Source organism: Scyliorhinus torazame, chromosome 5 (assembly GCF_047496885.1).
Source record: "Scyliorhinus torazame isolate Kashiwa2021f chromosome 5, sScyTor2.1, whole genome shotgun sequence".
Classification (NCBI taxonomy): Eukaryota; Metazoa; Chordata; class Chondrichthyes; order Carcharhiniformes; family Scyliorhinidae; genus Scyliorhinus; species Scyliorhinus torazame.
In genome coordinates, this window is record NC_092711.1 from 137,604,383 (window position 1) to 137,631,648 (window position 27,266).

The 27,266-nt window shown below is 52.7% G+C and overlaps 1 long non-coding RNA gene across 1 annotated transcript; it reads left to right on the forward strand.

Moving 5' to 3' along the window:
- Nucleotides 1–339: 339 nt before the first annotated feature.
- On the forward strand, nucleotides 340–25,989 carry LOC140422697 (uncharacterized). Its single transcript, XR_011947556.1, has 3 exons — nucleotides 340–491; nucleotides 23,929–23,975; nucleotides 25,929–25,989. It is a non-coding gene; the product is annotated as an uncharacterized lncRNA (long non-coding RNA).
- The last annotated feature ends 1,277 nt before the right edge of the window (nucleotides 25,990–27,266 follow it).

Genomic DNA, 27,266 nt, shown 5'->3' on the forward strand with positions numbered 1-27,266 from the left:
GCTGTATCGTGCATGCCTGGGCTTGTCCAGGCTGGCTCCGCCTGTAGCGCCTCCCCTCGTGGTTTCTGTATAAAAGTGGCAAGTCTCCGCCTCCAGCCCCAGTTCGGGTCCAGAGGCAGGAGGCTTGCTGTTTAGTGTATTAAAGCCTCAGTTACGTTTATCACTCATGTATTATTGATGGTGTATCACTCCCCCTTAACATCCTCTCCCCCTCACCCGCCCCTCCTCATTCCCCTTCCTCTCACCATCCTCTGTGTTTTCTACCCTACCCCCCGATCCCTGTTGCACTCCAGCCTTTGGTCCCGTTATTAGTCATTGTGTCTGTCTCCTACCTTCTGACCCCTTGAACCCCCTGCCTTCCGTCTCTTTAATAACTCCTTTGCCTTTTTGACCGACCTTGTGTCAGTTCTCAGTCTGGATTGATAAATTTCAAGACGTTCTTTCTCTCTGTTCCCCATACAGGCCTCACCGAGTGTAATCCAGCTTCAAAGGTCAGCATTTCGCATGCAATCTCGCTGGCAAGCGCTTGCCGCCTGAACTGATTTAGATGTACATGTATCTTTGATCGTACTAGAATGGTCAGTGTATTGTGTCTGTCCTTCTGTTTTCTGGAGAAGAAAGTGAACCCAGAGCTGACCTTTTACTCTCTTTCCCTCTCTCTGATGTGGGGGTGGGGAATGGGTGTGACCTCGCACCAGGCACCACTCTTTCCACCCTCCCCCCTCTCTCCCTCTCTCTGACGGGGGGATGGATGTGACATCGTGCACCCCGCCTCCTCTCTTTCTTTCCCCCTCTCTCTCTTTCTCTCTCACTCTGTTGGCTGCTCTTCCATCTTCCACCGTCCTCAAACGTGAGTTTGTGCAAACCTCTGCTGCCCACGGCCTAGCTCGTTCATGTCCCGTTCACCCATCACAGCCTGTGCTCGCCGACCTCGATTTTAAATCCCCATCATTGCATCAATACAAACAAACTGTTATGGGCCAGGGTTTAGAGAACCCCAAAGTGTCTCATGGAGTTCACCTGATCCACAGCTTTTACTAGATTGTGGTATGGGGAGCACACGGCCCACTCTACAGGGGTGGTACAGCAGAAATGGAAAAGTATTTTTTAAAGCAAAACAATGTTTATTCAATGAACTCAAGTTAACCTTTTTAAAACATACAGTGAACATCTTAGCAACCATTAATTCAAATACAACCCCCAAAGAATACAACACTAAGTATGCTGTCCTTTTAACATCCAAAAGACTGAACAAACCTCCAAACAGGAGCACATCAGGGTTTACATTCAAGACTGAAAACAGTTATACTTCTGAATTCACCAAATGATCCATAGATAGTTTTTTGGATGATAGAGATCAACAGCAGTGCAGCTCGCAGACACACTCAAGCTTTCTCAAACTGAAACTAAAAAAGCAGAAGTGGAGCTCAGCTCCCCCCACACTCTGACATCACTCCAGTAACATGAGCAGCTCCATTTCTTAAAGGTACATTTCTTAAACCCATTTCTTAAAGGGTACTCTCACATGACAAAACATATATCCAAATTAGGAGCAGGCTAGAGGCCACTCGGCCCCTTGAACCTGCTCCGCCATTCAATAAGATCACGGCTGGTCTGATGATGACCTCAACCTCACATTCCTGCCAACCCCCTGATAACCTTTCACCCCCCCACTTGTTAATCAAGAATCTGTCTAGTTCACGGGCAGCACGGTGACGCAGTGGTTAGCGCTGCTGCCTCACGGCGCCGAGGTCCCAGGTTTGATCCCGGCTCTGGGTCACTGTCTGTGTGGAGTTTGCACATTCTCCCCGTGTTTGCATGGGTTTCGCCCCCACAACCCAAAGATGTGCAGGGGAGGTGGATTGGCCACGCGAAATTGCCACTTAATTGGAAAAAATGAATTGGGTACTCTAAATTGATATTAAAAAAGAATCTACCCAGTTCCAGCTTAAAAAATATCCAAAGACTCTGCTTCCACCACCTTTAGAGAAAGAAAGTTCCAGAGACTCATCCACCCTCTTGAGAGAAATAAAATCTTGGGCTGGATTCTCCGGTCGGCGACGCCAATACCGCGTTTGGCGATCGGCCGGAGAATCAAATGTTTACGGCAAAATCGAGGGTGGCGCCACGTTCGCGTTGCTCTGTTCCCTCCAATGGCCCCCTCCCAGAGTACGCAGCGCCACGTATCGACCGCCTCAGGAGTTCCTGCCGGTGTGCGTCTCTCATGGTCTCATCCGTCGGGAACTCGGTGTAGCGGCTGCAGACTCAGTCCAGCGCCGCCACAGTCGGGAGGGCCGTTTCTGTGTGGCAGAGCCGGCTCAAGGGGCCAAATGGCTTCTAATGGAAGCAAAGGGGAAGAGGGAGAGAGAGAAAGAGAGCAGCGTTTATCACAAACCCGGGACTTGCTTTGGCGGCATGTTGGAGGAAGTTGCACGTTGGGTAGTTCCTGCCCGAGGCTCAATTTTTGGGAACTTAATGCCTGGTCCCTGGGGCAATTTTTAAACAAACAGGTGCAGGAAGATATAAGGAGGGAGGGGGATGTCTAAAACTCAGAAGAAAGCCTCTGGGAACAAGGGGACCAGTTAAGGTTCGCCGTCAAGCTAAAGGGTAAGCCCGGCAGCAGGAAAGGTGGCGGAGGCTGGGTCGCTGGGTGCGGCTGCGCCCTTCACAGTAGAGAAGATGACCAAGGCGATGGCCGTGAAATTCGAAAAACAATGTGGTAAACACATGGAGGGGATTAGGAAGGAAATGATGCCTGTTTGGGTAGGGTAGGAGTTGGGATTTTTTTGCGCTGGCGGTTTTCTGGGATTTATTTTGTAGCCACCTAAAATGGATGATTCCCGAGTATTTGACCAAACCCCGATCTAAAATGGCGAACTAAAAAGGCTGATGGGAAAATCAGCCAACAGGACTCAAAACGGACAGCTGCAGGCAGAAGTGTATTCGGCTCTGGGGACGTCGGCCCAGACCGATACCTGCAACCATTAACAGCACATCAACCCAGCCATCTGCATTTTAATCGGCCATCCCCGGGAACAATTGCTACAAATTAGCAATTGAAAGCCGATCCAGACCTCTTGGCGCCAGCAGTGGCTGAGACAAAGAAATGTGGACGAACACCCCCCGATCAAGGAATCGGCCCATTATTGGAGCATATCGAACCCAGTGATTGGGACCAAGTCCAATCACTTGGGACCAGGGTCAAGGTCCGTCCCGAGAGGCGGGAAGCCCCTAGGGACTATAAAAATAGGGGCCAAGTTCAGATCGACCCTTCTTCTCCTACTCGCAACCTTCGAGACCCTTCGACGAAGAAACAAGTAAGTATTACTCCAGCGATCGCTACCAGATAGGTGTTCCAGACTATCGACTCGTACCAGCCTTTTTGAATCCCGCAGGCCAGACCCAATTCGATAGACCATTCGTTTCCCTGACCTGGTGGGCCATCACCAAAGTTAAGTATTGGCCTTTAGTGGTAGGTAATAGTCTAGAAGTAGGATTATTGTCTCAGTATTTATTGCTGTATATAATAAATGATCGTTGATTTAACATTTACTAAGCGGTGTGCTGCATTATTAATCATTACTTGAGCTTGAACCATGTGGCGGTATCAGAAGGATACCTGGCGACTCGTGAGCAAAGGTGACAGAATTAGAGCTAATAAAACTAAGGCTAATAAGAGCAACATTTTGGCGACATCCTGATGGGACCCGATCTAGAAGTGGAAAACCACTCCGGGAGAACCCAAGAAATTTTGAATTACAGTCCAATTGGAAACAAAACAACCACAAGTGTTCAAGCGGTTCTGATTAATAATTCACAATTCGGAAGTGTGTGTATGCATGCGAAACTAACAGGGCTATAAGGTAAAACTGATAGATTTTTGTTGCGTCAAAACTGTCGGAAGTCTGTATTTTCGGAAATTAGCGCAAGCCGTACCCGCATCTACGACACCACCTTAGCCCCCTGTTCCAAATTTAACCGAAGCAAGCAGATAAGAGAGATGGCCATGCAGGCAATGCAACGCCTCATGAACCCCGAGGAATTTGCGGTCGCAGCGACCAACAGCACTAGAGTGGGACAGTGCCCCACTTGGGAAGAGGAAATTCGGAAATACCTCAAGGGCAAAGGATGGCCCATGTGGAATGATTTCTGTAACAATGACGACTCAGGTCCCGGAAGTATAGGGCATACTTGGTTGGAGAACATGAGTGAAATCTACAAAAATAACTTAGCAAATGCTCGCAAGCCGATGGCAATTGTGTCCTGTCTGGCACAATTGCGAGGCACAGAGGAGGTCGTCAGGACGCTCCGCAAAGAAGTAGAGGGCATACACCGTATGAGTAAAGTCTATGTATGCGAGGTGGAGAAAGAGAATCTGGAATTAAGGCGGAAATTAGCAGCAAAGGACGAAGAGGTGGCTGACGCCAAACGGGGTCACTAGTCTTGTCTGGCGCATTTGAGTAGTTTCCAGTCCCAGTACGAAAAGGCTTATCAGGACACGCAGCGTGCAGTCCTGGTAAAGAAAGAGACAGAGAAGCAGGTGGAGACGCTACAGAAACAATGTAGTGATCTCAAGGCAGCCTTGAGAGTGCTCCATGCTGCAACCACGGAACAAAGGCAGAGCACCATAGACCGTGCGAAGTGCCGGAAGCAAATTGCAGACCTGCAATCACTGCTTTCTGTCCAAAAGGGATGCCAAGAAACCTTGGGGGAAAAATTAGAACAGGAAGACGGCCCTGATTGGGAAGAATTACAGGAAACAGCGCAGAGATATGTTCAGGGAGCATGTGCGCAGGGAAAGCCCCAAAGGAGAAAAGCACCCCCACCCCCACACAGCAGGTAGTTCAGGCGCCGATGAACCCTGTAACAACCCACCGCAGAGCCACATCAGTATAATTCCTATATTCCACCCCCCTCACAGTGACCCAATTACGGGACGCGTGTGCAAAAATCACACCGTTCCTCCCCGCTTCAGACCCACACCACTTCCTTGCCACCGTCAAACATCAGGCGACCATGTACGGCCTGGATGAGAGAGAGCATGTAAAGCTCATGGTTCTAAGTTTAAATCCATCGGTAGCAGCAGCCCTTCCCGACCCACAGAACGTAGGAGGAGGCACCCTTGCAGAAATGCATACCGCGATCCTGCATGCGATCGGGTATAACCGGGGTGACCCCATAGATGGCCTAAATAAGTGTAGGCAGAAGAAGTCTGAACACCCCACAGCGTTCGCAGGACGCCTGTGGATTCACTTCAAAGCCGTTTTTGGAGACGTAGACCGTGCCCATTTGTCCCCACACAATATGGCCAAATGGACCTGCACCCTTATCTCCCATGCCACCGAGGCAGGACAGAATGCCTGTAGTAGTTATGATCCCTCGGAGGAGGCTCATAACGAGAAGTGGGTGGTTAAAAGATTGTCCCATGTTTGGGAGCAGTCTGTTCACAATAGACCCGCCGCTAAAACCACAGAGGAAAAGCAAGCCGCCGCAGACATGCAGGCAGTAAAAGCCACACCTCACATCCCCGCCTGGGTAAATGAGGGAAAGAACAGCCCCCCCAACAAAATCACAAGAATGTTACAATTGCGGACATTTGGGACATTTTGCCAAAGAGTGCAATGCCCCTAAAAAGCCACCGAGAGCCCAACAGACAGGCACTCTGAGTAAGAAAAAGGCAGAGCCCATCCATAGCGTTAGCGCCCATTCGGATCAGACGGACTTGACCGGAATGGATTGACGGTGTACGGGCTCCCCCAGTTGGGTCTGCGATACCCTTTGGGATAGGTCAGGACGACCCGTAGTCGCAGCGAAAATTCGGGGACAGCCTATCGAGTTTCTTTGGGACACAGGAGGGTCCCGCACCACCATAAATTCCTCCACCCTGTGTCAGGACACGTGGCCCACTACAGTCACTATCACCCTCAGCGGCTTTACAGGCCACTCACAGCAGGGACACATCACAGCCCCTGTACCCATTCAAAGAGGAAACATAACCACAAAACACCCCGTAGTTTTAGTAGACCTGCCCCACACAGCAGAACACATTCTGGGAATCGACTTTATGAATTCCCACCACCTATCCTTCGATCCAGTCAACCAGTGTGTCTGGAAGATGGTGAAATCCGCTAGAGCCCCCGCAACGCTCAACATTGGGGACTATATGAACAAAATTAGCGCAGTAGGCGAGTTTTGGTTCAACCCCACCACACTCAGCACGGACCGGCAGGTTAGGACAGTCCTGCAAAAGAACAGGGCAGCATTCACGACCCACAAGCACGACTGTGGACGGATGACTGGCTCCGTACAAGTAACAGGACCGGACCCTAGACCCCTTAAACAGTACGGATTCCCCCTAGAAGCAGAGGGAGAAATCCTAAAAGTTATAGAGAGCTTATTAGAGCAGGGCGTACTAAGACCGGTAGCCTCTACTAATAATGCCCCGATTTGGCCAGTGAGAAAGCCCGACGGATCATGGCGCTTGACCATTGATTATCGGGAACTCAATAAAGTAACCCTCGCAGCAGCCCCCACCGTAGCAACAAGTCCCGAGACCATGCTCAAACAGGGACTCAATTCCCGATATTTCACGGTTTTGGACGTCAGTCATGGATTCTGGTCCATTCCATTGGCAAAGGCGTGCCAGTATAAATTTGCCTTCACTTTTAAAGCGCAGCAGTACACATGGACATGCCTGCCACAAGGCTTCCACAACTCCCCCTCCATTTTCCACCGACAGCTGGCAAATGGACTAGCAAAATGTTCTCGCCCCGAATGTCTGGTACAGTATGTAGACAACCTACTACTGCAGACAGACACAAACGAAGAACACATTGAGCTTCTGTCCGAACTCCTGGAATTACTACATTCCATTGGCTGTAAAGTAAACCCCAAAAAGGCCCAGATTTTGGAAGAAAAAGTGGTATATTTGGGTACAATTATCACACACGGCAAACGTGAGATCGAGCATAAAAGAATTGACTCGATCGCTAAATTGCCCCTTCCCCAGAACGTTTCAGCCCTCCGGTCGTTTTTAGGACTGGTTGGCTACTGCCGAAACCACATCGACGGTTTCGCCAGCAAGGCAGCGCCCCTCTCAGACCTCCTAAAGAAAGGAGCCCCCTGGGAGTGGCTTCCGCAGCATACGGATGCTGTGGAATCATTAAAACAGGCGCTCATAGCCGCCCCCGCACTACAAGTTCCAGACCCGCTTTCCCCTTACGCCATAGAGGTAGCGACCACAGACCTCACCCTTTCAGCCGTGCTCCTGCAGGAACGGCACGACCAGTTAAGACCCGTGGCTTATGCCTCCCGAATTTTAGATGCTGTGGAGCAGGGATTTTCAGCCTGTGAGAGGCACCTGCTCGCAGTTTTCTGGGCAGTCCAGTACTTTTCCTATATTACCGGACTGAACCCCATCACCATTCTGACCGAGCACACCCCCACCCAACTTTTACTGGACGGACGACCTAAGGACGGTACCGTCAGCCAAATACGCACAGCTAGGTGGACCCTTCTCTTGCAAGGACGGGACATCACAGTCAAACGGACAAAGACCCACACATACTTAGCGGACAATTTACAGTACCCCGGAACCCCCCATGAGTGTGAAATCATCTCTCCACACCATAATACAGGCCCCTTTATAGCTAAAACACCCCCCAGAAAATTATCAAATCCATCTCAGAGCCCCCCTCACCCGGACACGTGTGACCCCATTAAGATTTATGTGGATGGATCTTCCACAGTCTTAGATGGGCAACGCATAACAGGTTGCGGGATTTATGTTGAGGACGCGCAGGGATGTGCCCTCGAGGAGATAGCATTAAAACTCCCCGGACACTTAGGCGCGCATAGGCGCGCAGGCAGCAGAGCTTGCGGCCATCGCGTACATTGTAGAGCACCCAGATTCCTTCCCCAGCCCAGCAGACATATACTCAGACAGCCTATATGTCTGCAACAGCCTCACAGAATTTCTGACCCTGTGGGAAACAAGAGGATTTGTTTCTGCGGGTGGGAAACCCCTCCCCTCAGCACCATTACTCCGCCATATTTTACAAAAAGCCCAGGACAGGACGTTTGGGATCATAAAAGTCCGCAGCCACCATCGTTCCTCCCCCCCTGGAAATGTAAAAGCCGACGCACTGGCTAAAGCAGGATCCAGACATGGGTACTTTTGGAAACCCCCCGAAAGCGCGCCAGTGAGTGCAGTTCAGGTCGCGCAGACTAGGATCGAGGATCTAGTAGAGGCCCAGAAGCAGGATAGCTCTCACTGAGATCGTGAAAGGGAAGTTTCCAGCCTCCTACGAGAGGTTCAGAAATACGCTGACCACACATGATGGTGTGGTGTTAAAGGACACCCTTTATGTAGTTCCTGAGCAGGATAGGAACCAATTAATTTGTTTATTCCATGATGGTCATGGACACCAGGGAATAGATCCCACCACAGCCCACCTCAAACAGCTTCCTCAAACAAGGAAGATGTAAGCCATTCCATTGAGAATTGCCTTATCTGTGCGCAGAACAACCCCGATAGATATGCCAAAAACGCCCAACTCAGCCACACCCGACCCGTTAACGGCCCCTGGACTAACCTCCAGATTGATTTTATAGGTCCATTGCCCCCTTGCAGGAATGGCTATAAATATGTTCTGGTGGTCATAGACACTTTTACAAAGTGAGTGGAAGCATTTCCAGCCCGCACCAACATCGCGAAAACCACTGCCAAGATTCTAACCCACCACATCTTTAAAAGATGGGGACTCCCCCGCAGTATTGAGTCGGACCAAGGTTCTCACTTTACGGGACGGGTCATGCAGAACGTCCTCACAATATTTGGCATCACCCAAAAATTCCACATTGCGTACCACCCACAGTCGAGTGGTATAGTGGAGCGCTTGAATCGGACCCTAAAAACCACACTCCGAAAAATGGTCCAGCAGAACAACACCACTTGGGACTCAGTCCTCCCTTTTGCGCTGATGTTTTTGCGTAACACTGTTTCCACCTCCACAGATTACACCCCACACACTCTTATGACCGGACGCCCCATGAAAGGGACAGAGTACTTGTTAGGTTTAGACCTGACCAGCCCTGAAGTTACGGCCCTCACCCACGAGAAAGCCGTTGAGCAATTAGTTGCTAATGTAAAAACGGCTCAGTTAGCAGCCGCAGTTAAATTGGGCACCAAAAAGAAACAGAGCAAGGCCTGTTTTGAGAAGGCAGTGCATGCAATGGAGTATGATATAGGACAGCAAGTGATGTTGTCTGTATATAACCCCAGCACATTCCTGTCTCCAAAATACTCGGGTCCGTACTCCATTACGGATAAAGTAAGCCCATCGGTATATAAAATAAAATACCCAAATGGTAAGACTGCGTGGTTTCATATCAACCAGTTAAAGGCTTATGGAGCACAGTCAAACCACGCCCACCACGTCATGCTTGACGCAGCACACCACACCCCGCCCACAGCCAACGTCGCCAGACCAACCCCCTCCACGTCCAGCCCAGACACGGACTCGCCCCCGACTCCACCCTCAAAATTTACACTCTGCCCCGGGACGCCCACAGACTGCAGCAGCAGAGACAGCGACTGTGACTCGGACGATAGCGACAGCACGCCTCCCTACTATCCCCATGCAACCAGACCCACACCCAGCGACTCCGATTTTGACTCCAGTGATCCCTTCATGATCACTTTTCTAAACAAATCCCACCACCGACCACCGAACCACACGGACGATCCCGACTTTGTCCCCACACAACTCGACACAACTCATTGGCACCGCGACAACTCCTACAGACTTGTCCGCAACGACGAAAGCAACCCCAACTCACACCAAGCAGCCCTTTCAACCCTAATTCACTCCAGAGTTTGGCACCCGGGAGAAGGGGACGACCTCGAGTCTGACTCTCAAACTGCCAACCCCTTTGCGACCCTGTTCGCAACAGAGAACTGAGGTGTCCACATGATGTTTAAAGGAAACACTTGGGAGAAGTGTTGTCCTTGCTGATGGAACCTGCAGGATGTTTTATGTTGTTCGTACGTTTGTTTTGTGTTGTTCGTCCGAGAGGAGAATTTTTCCTCACTGTCACACACCTATTCACCTGAAACTTCTGAGCACTTGCCCTCAGAGACCCACCACGCGGCCAGACGCTTGTTCAGCGGTACCAACTTATCTGCAGATACCTGGTCAACAGACCAGACGCTTGTTCAGTGGAACTAGCTTGTCTGCAGACACTTCAGCTGATACCGGTCGGGTACCAGACCTGATCGTAACTGCTCTTCTGATTCAAGGGAGAGAATCACTGTAGCAACCACACCACGATGACTACATTTTTGCCCGTTCTTGTTGGTTGCTCAGGCAGTGGAGAAACGGCGTGAGACCCGCCCTGCCTGGGGACACCCCCGTTGGTCAAACACGCTCGGGTAGGGAAGATACGGCATTGGTAGCCGTCCTACCCGGGGACTCCATCCAAACCTTACCCGTCACGGCCCATACGCACCTCATTTGGCATTTTTCATTTCAAAAAGTTTTTATTTGTTTAGGCGACCTTTAGGTTGCTGCCATATGCTATTTACATCCTGGAACATTTGGATAGTGAATCAGCACTGGTCCGTCATTGGGAAGTGTGCCGTGTCCTAAAATTTGTTTTGAGAAAAAAATGAGGGAGTCACACATAGTGATCAATTATAAGGGTATAATTGGCCCCAAAAGGACAGACACACTAACACACCGAATATTAAACCAAGGTAGTTACAGATACTATGCTTGTTTTCACAGAACTCCAGAGGCTCCGGGACCAGAGAAAACAAAAGGACACAAGAAGGGAAAGGAAAGTGGACAGCCAGGACAGCCATGGGGACTTCTTTCATCGTGTTCAACACACTTTTGATGAACATTTGGTGCGCGGGAACGCGGACCCCATTACTCCAAACCTCCCAGCCGTTAATGTTTCACTGCCCCGCAGTACCCAAAGCCCAGTCACCAGCGACACTGCATCTTCCTGGTGTGCCAGGTTCATAACCTGGTACTCCCTGTCCTCCGTGATTGAAGCACTGTTAGCGTTGGCGATACTCTGCTGTGTAGTGCAGACTATGCGCAAATGGAGAAGGAGAGCGTACCGCGCTCGAACCCCGGTATATCGGATCCGATCCCCTATATTCGGTTATGACCAGACCCCCGCGACCTATAACACAATAATAAAGAACAAGCACTTGCGTTTTTACTGTAAATAAAAAGATGTACAAAACTTTTCATGAACAAAAAAATGTATGATCCTGAGCTTGACTGCCAAGCCAGGAAAGAGTATATTAAATGTTGTGATTGTTGTTGTATGTTTTAGGAAGATAGGATAATGCAATGTTTAGTGAGTACAGTGTATTTCGGTAAAATTAGAGGTTCCAAATTTTTTATTTTGTAAATGCATGCCCCTGCCTGACATAGCGCCCTTAGAATTGTTTAGGTTAAAAAAAATTGTGCATAGCTAGGGTCAGATCAGTGGACATGTAGGAGGTGTGCCCCCCCGCCCCCCCCCGGTCAGGGAATGGAAAGAACAAATTTATGTGATCCTTCACGCTTCGTGTTAGGTTCACAAGGAGGGAATGTAGCCACCTAAAATGGCTGATTCCCGAGTATTTGGCCAAACCCCGATCTAAAATGGCGAACTAAAAAGGCTGATGGGAAAATCAGCCAACAGGACTCAAAACGGACAGCTGCAGGCAGAACAGTGTATTTGGCTCTGGGGAAGTCGGGCCAGACTGATACCTGCAACCATTAACAGCACATCAACCCAGCCATCTGCATACTAAGCAGCCATCCCCGGGAACAATTGCTACAAATTAGCAATTGAAAGCCGATCCAGACCTCTCGGCGCCAGCAGTGGCTGAGACAAAGAAATGTGGACGAACACCCCCCCCCCCCCCCGATCAAGGAATCGCCCCATTATTGGAGCATATCGAACCCAGTGATTGGGACCAAGTCCAATCACTTGGAACCAGGTTTAAGGTCCGCCCCGAGAGGCGGGAAGCCCCTAGGGACTATAAAAATAGGGGCCAAGTTCAGATCGATCCTTCTTCTCCTACTCGCAACCTTCGAGACCCTTCGACGAAGAAACAAGTAAGTGTTACTCCAGCGATCGCTACCAGAGAGGTGTTCCAGACTATCGACTCGTACCAGCCTTTTTGAATCCCGCAGGCCAGACCCAATTCGATAGACCATTCGTTTCCCTGACCTGGTGGGCCATCACCAAAGTTAAGTATTGGCCTTTAGTGGTTGGTAATAGTCTAGAAGTAGGATTATTGTATAAGTATTTATTGCTGTATATAATAAATGATCGTTGATTTAACATTTACTAAGCGGTGTGCTGCATTATTAATCATAACTCGAGCTTGAACCACGTGGCGGTATCAGAAAGATACCTGGCGACTCGTGAGCAAAGGTGACAGAATTAGAGCTAATAAAACTAAGGCTAATAAGAGCAACAATTTGCACTGGGTTTGTTTGTTTGAAGGGAATTTCTTTGTTTTCTGGGACTGGGCAGGGGGGAGTGGATTGCGGGAGAGTGGGGGATGGGCAGGGGCCCCCACACTAGCAAGCTTAAATTGGCTTGTAAACAGGAGTATGATGGGGGTAGGGGCTGCAGTCATCGAGGCCTGGTCGAACAGGTTTCGAGGCCTGGGAGGTGTGAAAAGTGGGGAGGTGTTTTTGAGAGGAAGTGGATGGAAGGGATTCTGGGAGGGAGGGGAGGGGTTCGATGGCAACAAAGGGACGAGGCGAGCCAGATCCAGTGGGCAGGGCCCCGGGTTAGGATAGGAGGGGCGGGGGTTGAGAGGCCCTCGGTCAGAATAGAACGTGAGGGGTTTGGGGAGTGGAGGGGGGGGGGGGCAATGAAGAAATCATGGGTGTTTGTGCATCTAAAAAGCATAAAGGCCGATGTTACCATGTTGTAAGAGACCCTCCTGAAGGTGAAAGACCAGGTGAGGCTCAGGAAGGGCTGGGTGAGTCAAGTATTGCATTCATAGTTTGACAGTAGGGCTCAGGGGGCAGCGATGTTGGTGGATAAGAGGGTGAGCTTCCTGATGGAGAAGATGGCAGCGGACCAGGGGGTAGATATGGAATAACAACAGGGGCGTTGCAAGGGAGGGTGGTGGCATTGGCAAGTGTGTAATAAAGATTATTATTAATTATTAACTGGGATGATGCAGGAATTGTGATGAAGGTGCGAGGGCCATCCCGGACTAGGCCTCACACGAGCTAATAGTGGGAGGGGATTGGAAAATGGTGCAAGAACCGAGGATGGACAGGTCGCAGCCGTGCTCGCTTACCCAGTCCGGAACGGGGGGGGGGGGGGGGGGGGCGGCGAAGGCGCTAACCGGGCTCATGAGGGTGATGGGAGTGATGGACCCCTGGAGGTTCTTGCACCCCAGGGAGCGGGAGTACTCATTATTCTCCTCGGTTCACAAGTGTTATGGGGGAGGCGTTTTCAAAACCCCAAAATGTATCATGGAGTTGAACCAACCTCTCCCTTTAATGGATTGTTGCTTTTGAATCACGCGGCTTGTTCTCCAGGCGTGATATTACAATTATGGACATGTGCGTCGTTAAACACAAAACAATGTTTATTCCATGAACTCAACTTAACCTCTTGAATAAACATTGGATCTCTTAACACCCCTTCAAAGATAACCCCGAAAATATTCCAACATTAAATAATCCTTCAGTCATCCCTTTCAACATCCATGAGGCTTAACACCTTTAAACAGAAACACATCAGGTTAAAGGCTTTACTATTATGAGTTTAAATCACCCAAATGATCCAGAGATAGTATTTCATGGCAGAGACACAGCAGATCCAGCTCACTGCAAACACAGACACACCCAAGCTCTTTTCCTCAAAACTGAAACTTCAAAATGGCTGAACTGAGCTCAGCCCCACCCACTCTCTGACATCACTGTTTTCTTTAAGGTACATTGCTTAAACATCCATTTCTTAAAGGTACTCTGACATGACACAAGGTATATTCGAGGATAGATTTTTTTGTGGTAGGGAAGGGGTTGTTGGCTGGGATTAGGGGATCAGAGTACTCAATGATAGTGATTTCAGACCATGCGCGCACTGGGTGGACGTGGTCCTGGAGAGGGGGTAGCTCAGAGGCCCGGGTGGAGAATGAATGCGGGGTTGTTGGGGGACCAAAGCTTCTGTGAGAAGCTCGGGAAAGTGATTGAGGAGTACGTAGGATTTAACTGTACAGGGGAAGTGTCACAGGCGGTGGTATGGGAGGCCCTGAAAGCGGTAGTGAGGGGGAGGTGATATCATTTAAGGCCAAGGTTATCATAGAATTTACAGTTCAGAAGGAGGCCATTTGGCCCATCGAGTCTGCACCGGCACTTGGAAAGAGCACCCTACCCAAGGTCAACACATCCGCCCTATCCCCAGAACCCAGTAACCCCACCCAACACTAAGGGCAATTTTGGACACTAAGGGCAATTTATCATGGCCAATCCACCTAACCTGCACATCTTTGGACTGTGGGAGGAAACCGGAGCACCCGGAGGAAACCCACGCACACACGGTGAGGATGTGCAGACTCCGCACAGACAGTGACTCAAGCCGGAATCGAACCTGGGACCCTGGAGCTGTGAAGCAATTGTGCTATCCACAATGCTACCATGCTGCCCAAAGGTAGATAAAGAGGAGAGGGAAGTGCGTCAAAGGCTGCGAGAGGAGATGTTGGAGGTAGAGAGGAGTGTAGATCCGGCCCTTTTGGACAGAAGGAGGGAGCTTCAGGCTAGTTTTGACATGTCTACGGGGAAGGCGGTACGCCAACTGAGGCAGGCGAGGGGGCAGTTTATGAATACGGGGAGAAAGCAGGGCGTATGCTGGCAGGCCAACTTCAGAGGGAGGCAGTGACGAGGGGGATAGCCCAGGGCTGGGAAATTGGTGGTGGCTCCGGAGCAGATTAATAGAGTGCTTGAGGAGTCCTATGAAAAGCTGTGTAGGTCGGGGCCACCAGGAGAGGAACAAGGGATGAGGAAGTTCCTGGACGAGTTGGAGAATCCGAGGCTGGAGGAGGATAGGGCCAGATTGGAGGGGTAGGTGGGGGAACATGAGGTAAAGGAGGCTCGTGGGAGGATGCAATTGGGGAAGGCGGCAGGGGCAGATGGATTCCCAGTGGAGTATTACAAGAGGTTCAAAGACAAATTGGCGCTGCTGATGGTGGGAATGTTCGAGGAGGCGATAGGGAAGGGGGTGCTACCACAAACTTTGGAACAGGCTTCAATCTCCCTATTGCTAAAGAAAGATAGGGCCCCGACGGAGTGTGGGTCGTATAGACCCATATTGTTACTGAATGCAGATGCCAAGGTACTGGGTGTTCCTGCAGAGAGGGAGGGAGATGCCGATTAGGGGGAATCACAGGTTCGAGCCAGGGAGGTTGGATGGGAGGTTTTGGAGATGGGAGGAGAGGGGGATCAGGGTATGAAAAGACCTATTCCTGGGGAGACGTTTGGAAAGGTACTGGGGGCCAGGTTGGAGGGATGACTCCCGAAAGTTACAAGGGAAGACCAGACAGGGTTTGTGAAAGGAAGGCAGCTATTCTCAAATAGTACCAAATGTGATCATGAGGCAGGCTGAGGGAAAGGAGATGATGGTGGTGGTGGTGCCAGATGCGTAAAAGGCATTTGATCGAGTAGAATGGGGGTGTTTGATGACGGTCCTGGAGAGATTCGGGATTGGGCCGAGATTTACGGAATGGGTGCGGCAACTATATAGGGAACCGATGACGAGCGTCCGCACAAATAATATGAGCTTGGGGTACTTTACTGTGCACCGGGGTACCAGGCAGGGGTGTCCTATGTCCCCCTGCTATTTGCATTACCGATAGAGCCATTGGCCATCACTTTTAAGGAGCTCGGGACTGTGGAAGGGGATAGTGCGGGCGGGGGAGGGGGTGAGTGCGTTGGTGGGGATCATAATGTGACTTCTTCAAAACTTTGTGTGGTTTTCAGGATATAAATTAAATTTGGAGAAGAGTGAGTATTTTGTGGTGCCCCATCCAGGAGTGGGGGTGGGAGTGTGGGGCTGCCATTTCGCAGGATAGCAACCCACTTCAGGTACTTGTGGTTGCAGATGGCGTGGGATTAGGAGGGGCTCCGTAGCTACAATTTTCTAGTTTGGTGGGGAGGGTGAAAGTGGACTTGGCAAGGTGGGAAAACCTCCCTCTGTCATTGGTGGGCCTAGAGCAGGCGATTTCAATGAATTCTGCTGCAATTTTTGTTTTTATTTCAGTCCCTGCCGGTCTTTTTACCGAAGGCATTCTTCAACGAAGTGGACAAGTTGGTCACCTCGTGTATCTGGGTGGGGAAGGTAGCCAGGGTCAGGAAGGTGTTCCTGCAGAGAGGGAGGGAGATGCCGATTAGGGGGAATCACAGGTTCGAGCCAGGGAGGTTGGATGGGAGGTTTTGGAGATGGGAGGAGAGGGGGATCAGGGTATGAAAAGACCTATTCCTGGGGAGACGTTTGGAAAGGTTGGAAGAGTTGGGGGCAGGGGGCAATATGACTGGAGCGGAGAAATGCTGAGTCCATGGCCGCACCGTGCAACAGGACGCCGGCCGCGTGCGGACCCGGCCTGCCAAATAATGCCCCAGCCTCTGCCAAAGTCTTTCCTGCCGTGAATTGGCCCTCCCCTGAGTGTGGCGGCGCTGGACTGAGTCCACAGCCACCACGCGAGTTCCCGACAAATAATAGCACACACATCCGATGCCGTCTGGAACTCGGCCAGTCGGGGGCGTTGCATCAGGGGGTGGGCCTCAGGTAATGTCCTGAGGCCGTCAATACGGCTTGCGACCGCTTTGGAGGGGGTGGAGCATCATGGAAATGGCATCCCACTTCCCCCGATTTTGTCGCAAATGGGGATTCTCCGGCCGAACGTGATTCCGGCGTCGGAGACCTGAGAATCCCGCCCACTGTCTCTAATTAACTGCTCCGCAGGGAACCCTGCTAATAGAGATAAAAACCTGTCCGCCCAAAACTTTTACAATGCTTTAATTGCACCTCTGGCTCCCTAATAACCGAGTGGTCTTGCAAACCAGGATTTTTAAAACACTACTGCAGCAGTCATACACACATTAACCCCGGGTTTTAACCCTTACCACACCAAATACATATAATACACTATATCTGAAATTGCTACATTCAACACACATTACAAATTAAAGGTAGAAGAAGTTTTCTGATTGGAAATAGAGGCCATTGGCAATGGCAATATTTCCTTTTTCTATATTCAGCTCCAATAACGGATGATTTCTCATATCACGAACGCACAAATCAGGAGCAGGAGTAATCGGCCTCTGGGACTCAAGCCATTCATTAAGATCATGGCTGGTCTGATTGTCACCTTAACTCTTACATTCCTGGGACGGCACGGTGGTGCAGTGGTTAGCACTGCTGCCTCGGCACTGAGGACCCGAGTTCAAACCCGGGCCTCCTCCTGTTTCTGTGTGTGGTAATATGCATTAGGGGTCATGTGGGACTGAAGCCGTGATGTCATTGGCTGACAGATCCCGGGTCCTGGTTGGCTGTTGATCTCTAGCTCCGCCCTGAAGGTGGAGTATAAGAACCAGGAATTCTCCCCGCAGCTCCAGTCTGTTGCTGAACTGCGGAGAACGAGTCACGCTTAATAAAGCCTCATCGACTTCACCTCTATTCGTCTCTCGGGAGTCTTTGTGCGCTACAATTTATTAAGCGTGCTTAAAGGACTATGGAGCTCAGGATCGTCCCGGAATGCCTGAGGATCAGCACCCACGCAGTGAATTCAGCAGCAGTTTTTAAACACTGGCAGACTTGTTTCGAAGCCTACCTCCGAACGACCTCCGGCCGGGTGACAGAAGACCAGAAACTACAGGTCCTGCACTCGAGGGTAAGCCCGGAAATTTACCCTCTCATAGAAGACGCAGAGGATTTCCAGACGGCGTTCGCAGCACTAAAGAACATCTATGTTCGCCCAGTGAACCAGATCTACGCACGCTACCAACTCGCAACGAGACGGCAAAGTCCCGGAGAATCGCTAGACGAATTCTACGCCGCGCTGCTAATTTTGGGACGGGCCTGCAGCTGCCCGCCGGTAAACGCGATTGAACACACGGACATGTTAATTTGCGATGCGTTTGTGGCTGGTATGAACTCTCCCCAAATCCGCCAAAGACTTTTAGAAAAAGAGTTGCTAGGACTCTCAGAGGCACGGGCCCTTGCAGCTTCACTAGATGTTGCCGCGCGAAACGCCCGCGCCTACGGCCCCGACCGCGCGGCAGCCCCTTGGGCTCCGTGGACCCCCGTCCACAAACCCCCCCCCCCCCCCACAGGCTTGCGCGGTTCAGACGCCAAGTCGTCCCGGGGGAGCCCGCTGCTATTTCTGCGGCCAGGCGAAACACCCCCGGCAGCGCTGCCCGGCCCGCGCAGCGATTTGCAAGAGCTGCGGGAAAAAGGGCCATTTCGCGGCTGTGTGCCGGTCCCGGGGGGTCGCCGCTGTCCCCGGAGAAGAAGGAGTCCTGCGCGTTCCAAACGCTCCCCAACCCCCCCCAGCGCCCCATGTGCGACCCGCAGGCGCCGCCATTTTGGGTCCCGACCACCACGAGGGGAGGAGGGGCGCCGCCATCTTGGGACCCCCCAGCCCTGCGCGACGCATGGGGGCGGCCATTTTGTCCACCCCCACCGCCATCTTGTGACCCCCCCAGCCATGTGCGATGCATGGGGGCGGCCATTTTGTTCACCCCCGCCGCCATCTTGGACGGCAACAGTGGACCCCAGCATCGACGGCTCCACGGGGTTCGAGGAAGACGCTGAAGCACTACGACCACGTCTGGCCTCAATGACGCTGGACCAAGCACGGCCCCGGACGCTCCAGACGACGACAACAACGGTGCTGATCAACGGGCACGAGACACCATGCCTGGTCGACTCCGGGAGCACAGAAAGCTTCACCAACCCCGACACGGTAAGACGCTGTTTTTTGACCATCCGTCCCAGTGCGCAAAAGATTTCCCTAGCTGCAGGATCCCACTCCGTACAGATCAAAGGCTTCTGCATAGTGACCCTAACGGTGCAAGGGAGGGAGTTTAAAAACTACAGGCTCTACGTCCTTCCCAACTCTGCGCACCCACATTACTGGGATTAGACTTCTAGTGCAATCTGCAGAGCCTAACTTTCCAATTCGGCGGCCCAATACCCCCACTCACTATCTGCGGCCTCACAACCCTCAAGGTTGAGCCCCCATCCTTGTTTGCAAACCTCACCCCGGATTGCAAACCCGTCGCCACTAGGAGCAGACAGTACAGCGCCCAGGACGGGACATTTATTCGGTCCGAAGCCCAGCGGCTACCGAAGGAAGGCATAATCCAGGCCAGCAATAGTCCCTGGAGAGCACAGGTGGTAGTAGTAAAGACAGGGGAGAAGCAAAGGATGGTCATAGACTATAGCCAGACCATCAACAGGTACACACAGCTAGATGCGTACCCTCTCCCCCGCATATCCGACATGGTCAATCGGATTGCCCAATATAAGGTCTTCTCCACCGTGGACCTCAAGTCTGCCTACTATCAGCTCCCCATCCGCCCAAGTGACCGCAAGTACACAGCCTTCGAGGCAGACGGGCGATTATACCACTTCCTAAGGGTCCCATTTGGCGTCACAAACGGGGTCTCGGTCTTCCAATGGGAGATGGACCGAATGGTTGATCAACACGGGTTGCAGGCCACGTTCCCGTATCTCGACAACGTAACCATCTGCGGCCACGATCAGCAGGACCACGACGCCAATCTCCAAAAATTCCTCCAGACCGCTAAAGCCTTGAACCTCACATACAACGAGGACAAGTGCGTTTTTAGCACAAACCGGCTAGCCATCTTGGGATATGTAGTGCGCAATGGGATAATAGGCCCCGACCCCGAACGTATGCGCCCCCTCATGGAATTTCCCCTCCCTCACTGCTCAAAAGCCCTAAAACGCTGCCTGGGGTTCTTTTCATATTACGCCCAGTGGGTCCCCCAGTACGCAGACAAGGCCCGCCCCCTAATACAGACCACGACCTTCCCTCTGTCGACAGAGGCTTGCCAGGCCTTCAGCCGCATCAAAGCGGATATCGCAAAGGCCACGATGCGCGCCATCGACGAGTCCCTCCCCTTCCAGGTCGAGAGCGACGCCTCCGATGTAGCTCTAGCGGCCACCCTTAACCAAGCGGGCAGACCCGTGGCCTTTTTCTCCCGAACCCTCCATGCCTCAGAAATCCGCCACTCCTCAGTGGAAAAGGAAGCCCAAGCCATAGTGGAAGCTGTGCGACATTGGAGGCATTACCTGGCCGGCAGGAGATTCACTCTCCTCACTGACCAACGGTCGGTAGCTTTCATGTTCGATAATGCACAGCGGGGCAAAATTAAAAATGACAAGATCTTAAGGTGGAGGATCGAGCTCTCCACCTTCAACTATGAGATCTTGTACCGTCCCGGAAAGCTGAACGAGCCGTCCGATGCCCTATCCCGCGGCACATGTGCCAACGCACAAATTAACCGTCTCCAAACCCTCCACGAGGACCTCTGCCACCCGGGGGTCACTCGGTTCTACCATTTTATAAAGTCCCGCAACCTCCCCTACTCCGTGGAGGAGGTCCGTACAGTCACAAGGAACTGCCACATCTGCGTAGAGTGCAAACCGCATTTTTTCAGGCCGGATAGTGCGCACCTGATCAAGGCTTCCCGTCCCTTTGAACGCCTCAGTCTGGATTTCAAAGGGCCCCTCCCCTCCACCGACCGCAACACATACTTCCTGAACATGATGGACGAGTACTCCCGTTTCCCCTTCGCCATCCCCTGCCCTGACATGACAGCGGCCACAGTCATTAAAGCCCTTAGCACCATATTCACACTGTTGGTTGCCCCGCATACGTCCATAGCATCAGGGGGTCCTCCTTCATGAGTGACGAGCTGCGCCAGTTCCTGCTCAGCAAGGGTATAGCCTCGAGCAGGACGACCAGCTACAACCCCCGGGGGAACGGGCAAGTAGAGAGGGAGAACGGCACGGTCTGGAAGACCGTCCTACTGGCCCTACGGTCCAGGGATTTCCCAGTTTCACGGTGGCAGGAGGTCCTCCCGGACGCCCTCCACTCCATCCGGTCGCTACTGTGTACCACCACTAACCAAACGCCTCATGAGCGCCTCCTTGTCTTCCCCAGGAAGTCCTCCTCTGGAACGTCGCTGCCGACCTGGCAGGGGGCCCCAGGACCCATCTTGCTCTGGAAACATGTGCGGGCGCACAAGTCGGACCCGTTGGTCGAGAGGGTTCACCTCCTCCACGCAAATCCGCAGTACGCCTACGTGGAGTACCCCGACGGCCGACAGGACACGGTCTCCCTGCGAGATCTGGCGCCCGCCGGCAACACACACACCCCCTCGACACCAATCACCCCCTCCCTGCCACCGGCGCACCCCGCGACAGCCCCCTTCCCGGGAGGATCGGTCCTCCTCCCAGGTCCGACCAGAAGTGAAGCTGAAGCAGAAACCGTAAAGCTCCCGGAGGCGACAACACTGGAACAAGCACCACCACCACCGGGGCTGAGGCGATCGAAAAGGACGACCAGACCGCCCGCCCGACTCGTGGCATCGGTGTAACACTAGAATGTTGTGGACTTTAACGAGAATGTTTTTTTTTTCCTTTTCCCTCTTACGAATACTGTAAATAGTTCAAAACAAAAAAACCCTGTACATAGCCCAGTGTAGGGCACTGTAATGACATGCAAAAGTTTTTTCCTCCCAGGACCAGCCTTGTAAACCCCTACCACCATGCGAAGCACCACCCCGCCGGGTTCATTTTTAACAAGGGGTGAATGTGGTAATATGCATTAGGGGTCATGTGGGACTGTGAAGCCGTGATGTCATTGGCTGACAGATCCCGGGTCCTGGTTGGCTGTTGATCTCTAGCTCCGCCCTGAAGGTGGAGTATAAGAACCAGGAATTCTCCCCGCAGCTCCAGTCTGTTGCTGAACTGCGGGGAACGAGTCACGCTTAATAAAGCCTCATCGACTTCACCTCTATTCGTCTCTCGGGAGTCTTTGTGCGCTACAATGTGCAACAGGCTGGAGAAGAGTCTGAATGAGCCTCCTCCTGTTCCTGTGTAACATGCTGGAGAGGGGGCTGAATGGGCCTCCTCCTGTTCCTGTGTAACAGGCTGGAGAAGGGGCTGAATGGGCCTCTTCCTGTTCCTGTGTAACAGGCTGGAGTAGGGGGTGAATGGGCTCCACCTGTTCCTGTGTAACAGACTGGAGAGGGGGCTTAATGGGCCTCCTCCTGTTCCTGTGTAACAGGCTGGAGAAGGGGCTGAATGGGCCTCTTCCTGTTCCTGTGTAACAGGCTGGAGTAGGGGGTGAATGGGCTCCTCCTGTTCCTGTGTAACAGACTGGAGAGGGGGCTTAATGGGCCTCCTCCTGTTCCTGTGTAACAGGCTGGAGAAGGGGCTGAATGGGCCTCCTCCTGTTCCTGTGCAACAGTCTGGAGAAGGGGCTGAACGGACCTCCTCCTGTTCCTGTGTAACAGGCTGGAGAAGGGGCTGAATGGGCCTCCTCCTGTTCCTGTGTAACAGGCTGGAGAAGGGGCTGAATGGGCCTCCTCCTGTTCCTGTGTAACAGGCTGGAGAAGGGGCTGAATGGGCCTCCTCCCGTTCCTGTGTAACAGGCTGGCGAAGGGGCTGAATGGGCCTCCTCCCGTTCCTGTGTAACAGGCTGGCGAAGGGGCTGAATGGGCCCCCTCCTGTTCCTGTGTAACTGTCCGGAGAAGGGGCTGAATGGGCCTCCTCCTGTTCCTGTGTAACAGACTGGAGAAGGGGTTGAATGGGTCTCCTCCTGTTCCTGTTTAACAGGCTGGAGAAGGGGTTGAATGGGACTCCTCCAGTCCTCTGTGTAACAGGTTGGAGAAGGGGCTGAATGGGCCTCCTCCTGTTCCTGTTTAACAGGCTGGAGAAGGGGCTGAATGGGCCTCCTCCTGTTCCTGTGTAACAGACTGGACAAGGGGCTGAATGGGCCTCCTCCTGTTCCCGTGTAACAGGCTGGAGGAGGGGCTGAATGGGCCTCCTCCTGTTCCCGTGTAACAGACTGGTGAAGGGGCTGAATGGGCCTCCTGTTGCTGTGTAACAGGCTGGAGAAGGTGCTGAATGGGCCTCCTCCTGTTCCTGTGTAACAGGCTGGACAAGGGGCTGAATGGGCCTCCTCCTGTTCCTGTGTAACAGGCTGGAGAAGGTGCTGAATGGGCCTCCTCCTGTTCCTGTGTAACAGGCTGGAGAAGGGGCTGAATGGGCCTCCTGTTCCCGTGTAACAGGCTGGAGAAGGGGCTGAATGGGCCTCCTGTTCCTGTGTAACTAGCTGGAGAAGGGGCTGAATGGGCATCCTCCTGTTCCCTGTGTAACAGGCTGGAGAAGGGGCTGAATGGGCCTCCTCCTGTTCCTGTGTAACAGGCTGGAGAAGGGGCTGATGGGCCTCCTCCTGTTCCTGTGTAACAGGCTGGAGAAGGGGCTGAATGGGCCTCCTCCTGTTCAAGTGTAACAGGCTGGAGAAGGGGCTGAATGGGCCTCCTCCTGTTCCTGTGTAACATGCTGGAGAAGGACCTGAATGGGCCTCCTCCTGTTCAAGTGTAACAGGCTGGAGAAGGGGCTGAATAGGCCTCCTCCTGTTCCTGTGTAACAGGCTGGAGAAGGAGCTGAATGGGCCTCCTCCTGTTCCTGTGTAACACGCTGGAGAAGAGGCTGAGTGGGCCTCCCCCTGCTCCTGTTGAAGTAGACAGAATCTTTGCTTGTATACACTGGGCACAATTGCGCAAATTAATTTGGTCGAACCGCAGAATTCATTGCACATCACTGTTTTCTCTTTCTTTCCCCCACACCTCGCAGGTCCAGTACCCCTCGTCCGATTGCCATCACCTCTCCCTCAAGCAGAGGTAAGTGCCGCCAAAGCCTAGGTTCGGAGATGTCTTGTTGTGGTTGATTCCCATCTCGCATGTTCCCTTTCTACCCGGTCACGGGATGTGTGAGGCAGAGACCAGCTCCCAGTAACAAAGATGAACAAAATGCACGCAGGGCAGGGTGAATGTCCATTTCCATTTCCAATGCGACATGTCCAAGTGGCTGAATGGGCCTCCTCCTGCTCCTGTGTAACAGGCTGGAGAAGAGTCTGAATGGACCTCCTCCTGTTCCTGAGTAACAGGCTGGAGAAGGGGCTGAGTGGGCCTCCTCCTGTCCCTGTGTAACAGGCTGGAGAAGGGGCTGAATGGGCCTCCTCCTGTTCCTGTGTAACAGGCTGGAGAAGGGGCTGAATGGACCTCCTCCCGTTCCTGTGTAACAGGCTGGAGAAGGGCCTGAATGGGCCTCCTCCTGTTCCTGTGTAACAGGCTGGAGAAGGGGCGAAGTGGGCCTCCTCCTTGTCCTGTGTGACAGGCTGGCGAAGGGGCTGAATGGGCCTCCTCCTGTTCCTGTGTAACAGGCTGGAGAAGGGGCTGAATGGGCATCCTCCTGTCCCTGTGTGACAGGCTGGCGAAGGGGCTGAATGGGCCTCCTCCTGTTCCTGTGTAACAGGCTGGAGAAGGGGCTGAATGGGCATCCTCCTGTTCCTGTGTAACAGGCTGGAGAAGGGGCTGAATGGGCCTTCTCCTGTCCCTGTGTAACAGGCTGGCGAAGGGGCTGAATGGGCCTCCTCCTGTTCCTGTGTAACAGGCTGGAGAAGGGGCTGAATGGGCCTCCTCCTGTTCCCCGTGTAACAGGCTGGAGAAGGGGCTGAATGGGCCTCCTCCTGTTCCCGTGTAACAGGCTGGAGAAGGGGCTGGATGGGCCTCCTCCTGTTCCTGTGTAACAGGCTGGAGAAGGGGCTGAATGGGCCTCCTCCTGTTGCTGTGTAACAGGCTGGAGAAGGTGCTGAATGGGCCTCCTCCTGTTCCTGTGTAACAGGCTGGAGAAGGGGCTGAATGGGCCTCCTCCTGTTCCTGTGTAACAGGCTGGAGAAGGGGCTGAATGGGCCGCCTCCAGTTCCTGCGTAACAGGCTGGAGAAGGGGCAGAATGGGCCTCCTCCTGTCCCTGTGTAACAGGCTGGCAAAGGGGCTGAATGGGCCTTCTCCTGTTCCTTTGAAACAGTCTGGAGAAGGGGCTGAATGAGCCTCCTCATGTTCCTGTGTAACAGGCTGGAGAAAGGGCTGAATGGGCCTCCTCCTGTTACCATGTAACAGGCTGGAGAAGGGGCTGAATGGGCCTCCTCCTGTTCCTGTGTAACAGGCTGGAGAAAGGGCTGAATGAGCCTCCTCATGTTCCTGTGTAACAGGCTGGAGAAGGGGCTGAATGGGCCTACCCCTGTTCCTGTGTCACAGGCTGGAGAAAGGGCTGAATGGGCCTCCTCCTGTTCCCATATTTTGTTTTTTAAATTTAGAGTATCCAATTCAGTTTTTCCGATTAAGGAGCAATTTAGTGTGGCCAACCCACCTACCCTGCACAACTTTGGGTTGTGGGAGCGAAACCCACGCAAACACGGGGAGAATGTGCAAACTCCACACGGACAGCGACCCAGAGCCGGGATCGAACCTGGGACCTCGGCGCTGTGAGGCAACCGTGCTTGCCACTGTGCTGCCCTCCTGTTCCCATGTGACCATCTTGTCCTGTCAGGACCACTGTAGGATGAGCAAGAGATGAATGCACGTACAATGTCCCGTCCCGTCCCCCCCCCCCCCCCCCCCCCCCCCCCCCACCGCCACCCACCCACTACACCGATGGACAGGCGGGTCCAGCATGCAAGCTGGGTGCCGAGGGAGGGGTGGGAATTGAGTTTCTCTGGGGATCGGCAGGAAAAAAAACAGGGTCCTTCGATGTCAGCAAATCTTGGCCTTCTGTTTGTGTCCCCCTATGCCAGTCACACCGAAACATACGCCACAGAGTGTCGGATCGTACAGCGGGAACACAGCTTCGAGCAGGTAGGTGCTGCCGGAATGTTCGGTTGCTTGATTGTTTTTTGCCAGTCAGCTTAAATCTACGTCCCTGTCATTCTTGTTCTCTCCGTGCCGGAAATGTAACCCCGCCACCATTGATTCTGTCTGGATCCCTTTACGATGTCGGGACATCTCTCGACTTTCTCCAGGAAAACATGGGCCAGAAAATATGTTGCCATGCATTCGAGCAATATTTCAGTCGTCAGGTGCTCGCAAGAGTCGGTCACATGCCCGTCGACGGTCAAGAAGGCAAATTATCCCATTATGCACATAAGGGCGGCACGGTGGCACACTGGTTAGCACTGCTGCCTCACAGCGCCAGGGTCCCGGGTTCAACTCCAGCCTTGGGTGACTGTGTGGAATTTGCACATTCTCCCAGTGTCTGCGTGGGTTTCCTCCCAAAGTCCAAAGATGTGCGGGTTAGGTGATTTGGCCATGATAAAATTGCCCTTTAGTGTCCAAAGATGTACAGGTTAGATGGGATTACGGGGATGGAGGGGGTGAGTGGGCCTAGGTAGGGTGCTCTTTCAGAGAGTCAGTACAGAATCGATGGGCCGAATGGCCTCTTCCTGCACTATTGGAATTCTATTCTAAGGCGCCAATTGAAAGCAATTGTCTGGGGCCTGTCTGCTGTCACGGTTGGCCGGGGGGGAGGCAATTGTCCAGCTTGCCTTTAATGTTTTAACTTGAACCTCGATCCAGGGAGGGATGAACTGTCTGGACTGAAATAAAATTAACAAATGTGTCCGGGGCCTGAGGTCTGTGTTTCAATGCGGCACCTCAACACTCTTTGCGTAGCTTTTCCCGTCGCTATTTATTTTTCACGGGTCAGCAGGTCCCTGAGACAGCTCCGCAAGTGGCTGCCCACACCCCCTTCTCTTCCCCTGAGGGAGCACGTTAGAAACGTCAACCCCGCACCCTCCCTCTTCTCAGTGCATGTCTTCTCTTCCCGTCACTCTTGGACAGCTCTGAGCCTTTCCCACAGCACGCATTTCCCGCTGGCTGCCCCGTTAAATTGCGTGAAACGGGGTTCCGGGCCCAATTGCAGCCGGAAGCACATTTGGCAGCCACCCAATGCGTGTGCCCGACGGGTGAGATATTCAAGCCCCGCCTGCAGCTGCAACTTCTCCAGTCTGCCGACATAACCGTGGAACTCCCGGCGCTCCTCTGGAATGGCAGCTGATGGGATCCTCTGCTTAGTGCCTCATCCAAAGCCCGGTATGTCTGATAGCGCGGGGCTTCCTCGGCATTGGCAGCAAGGG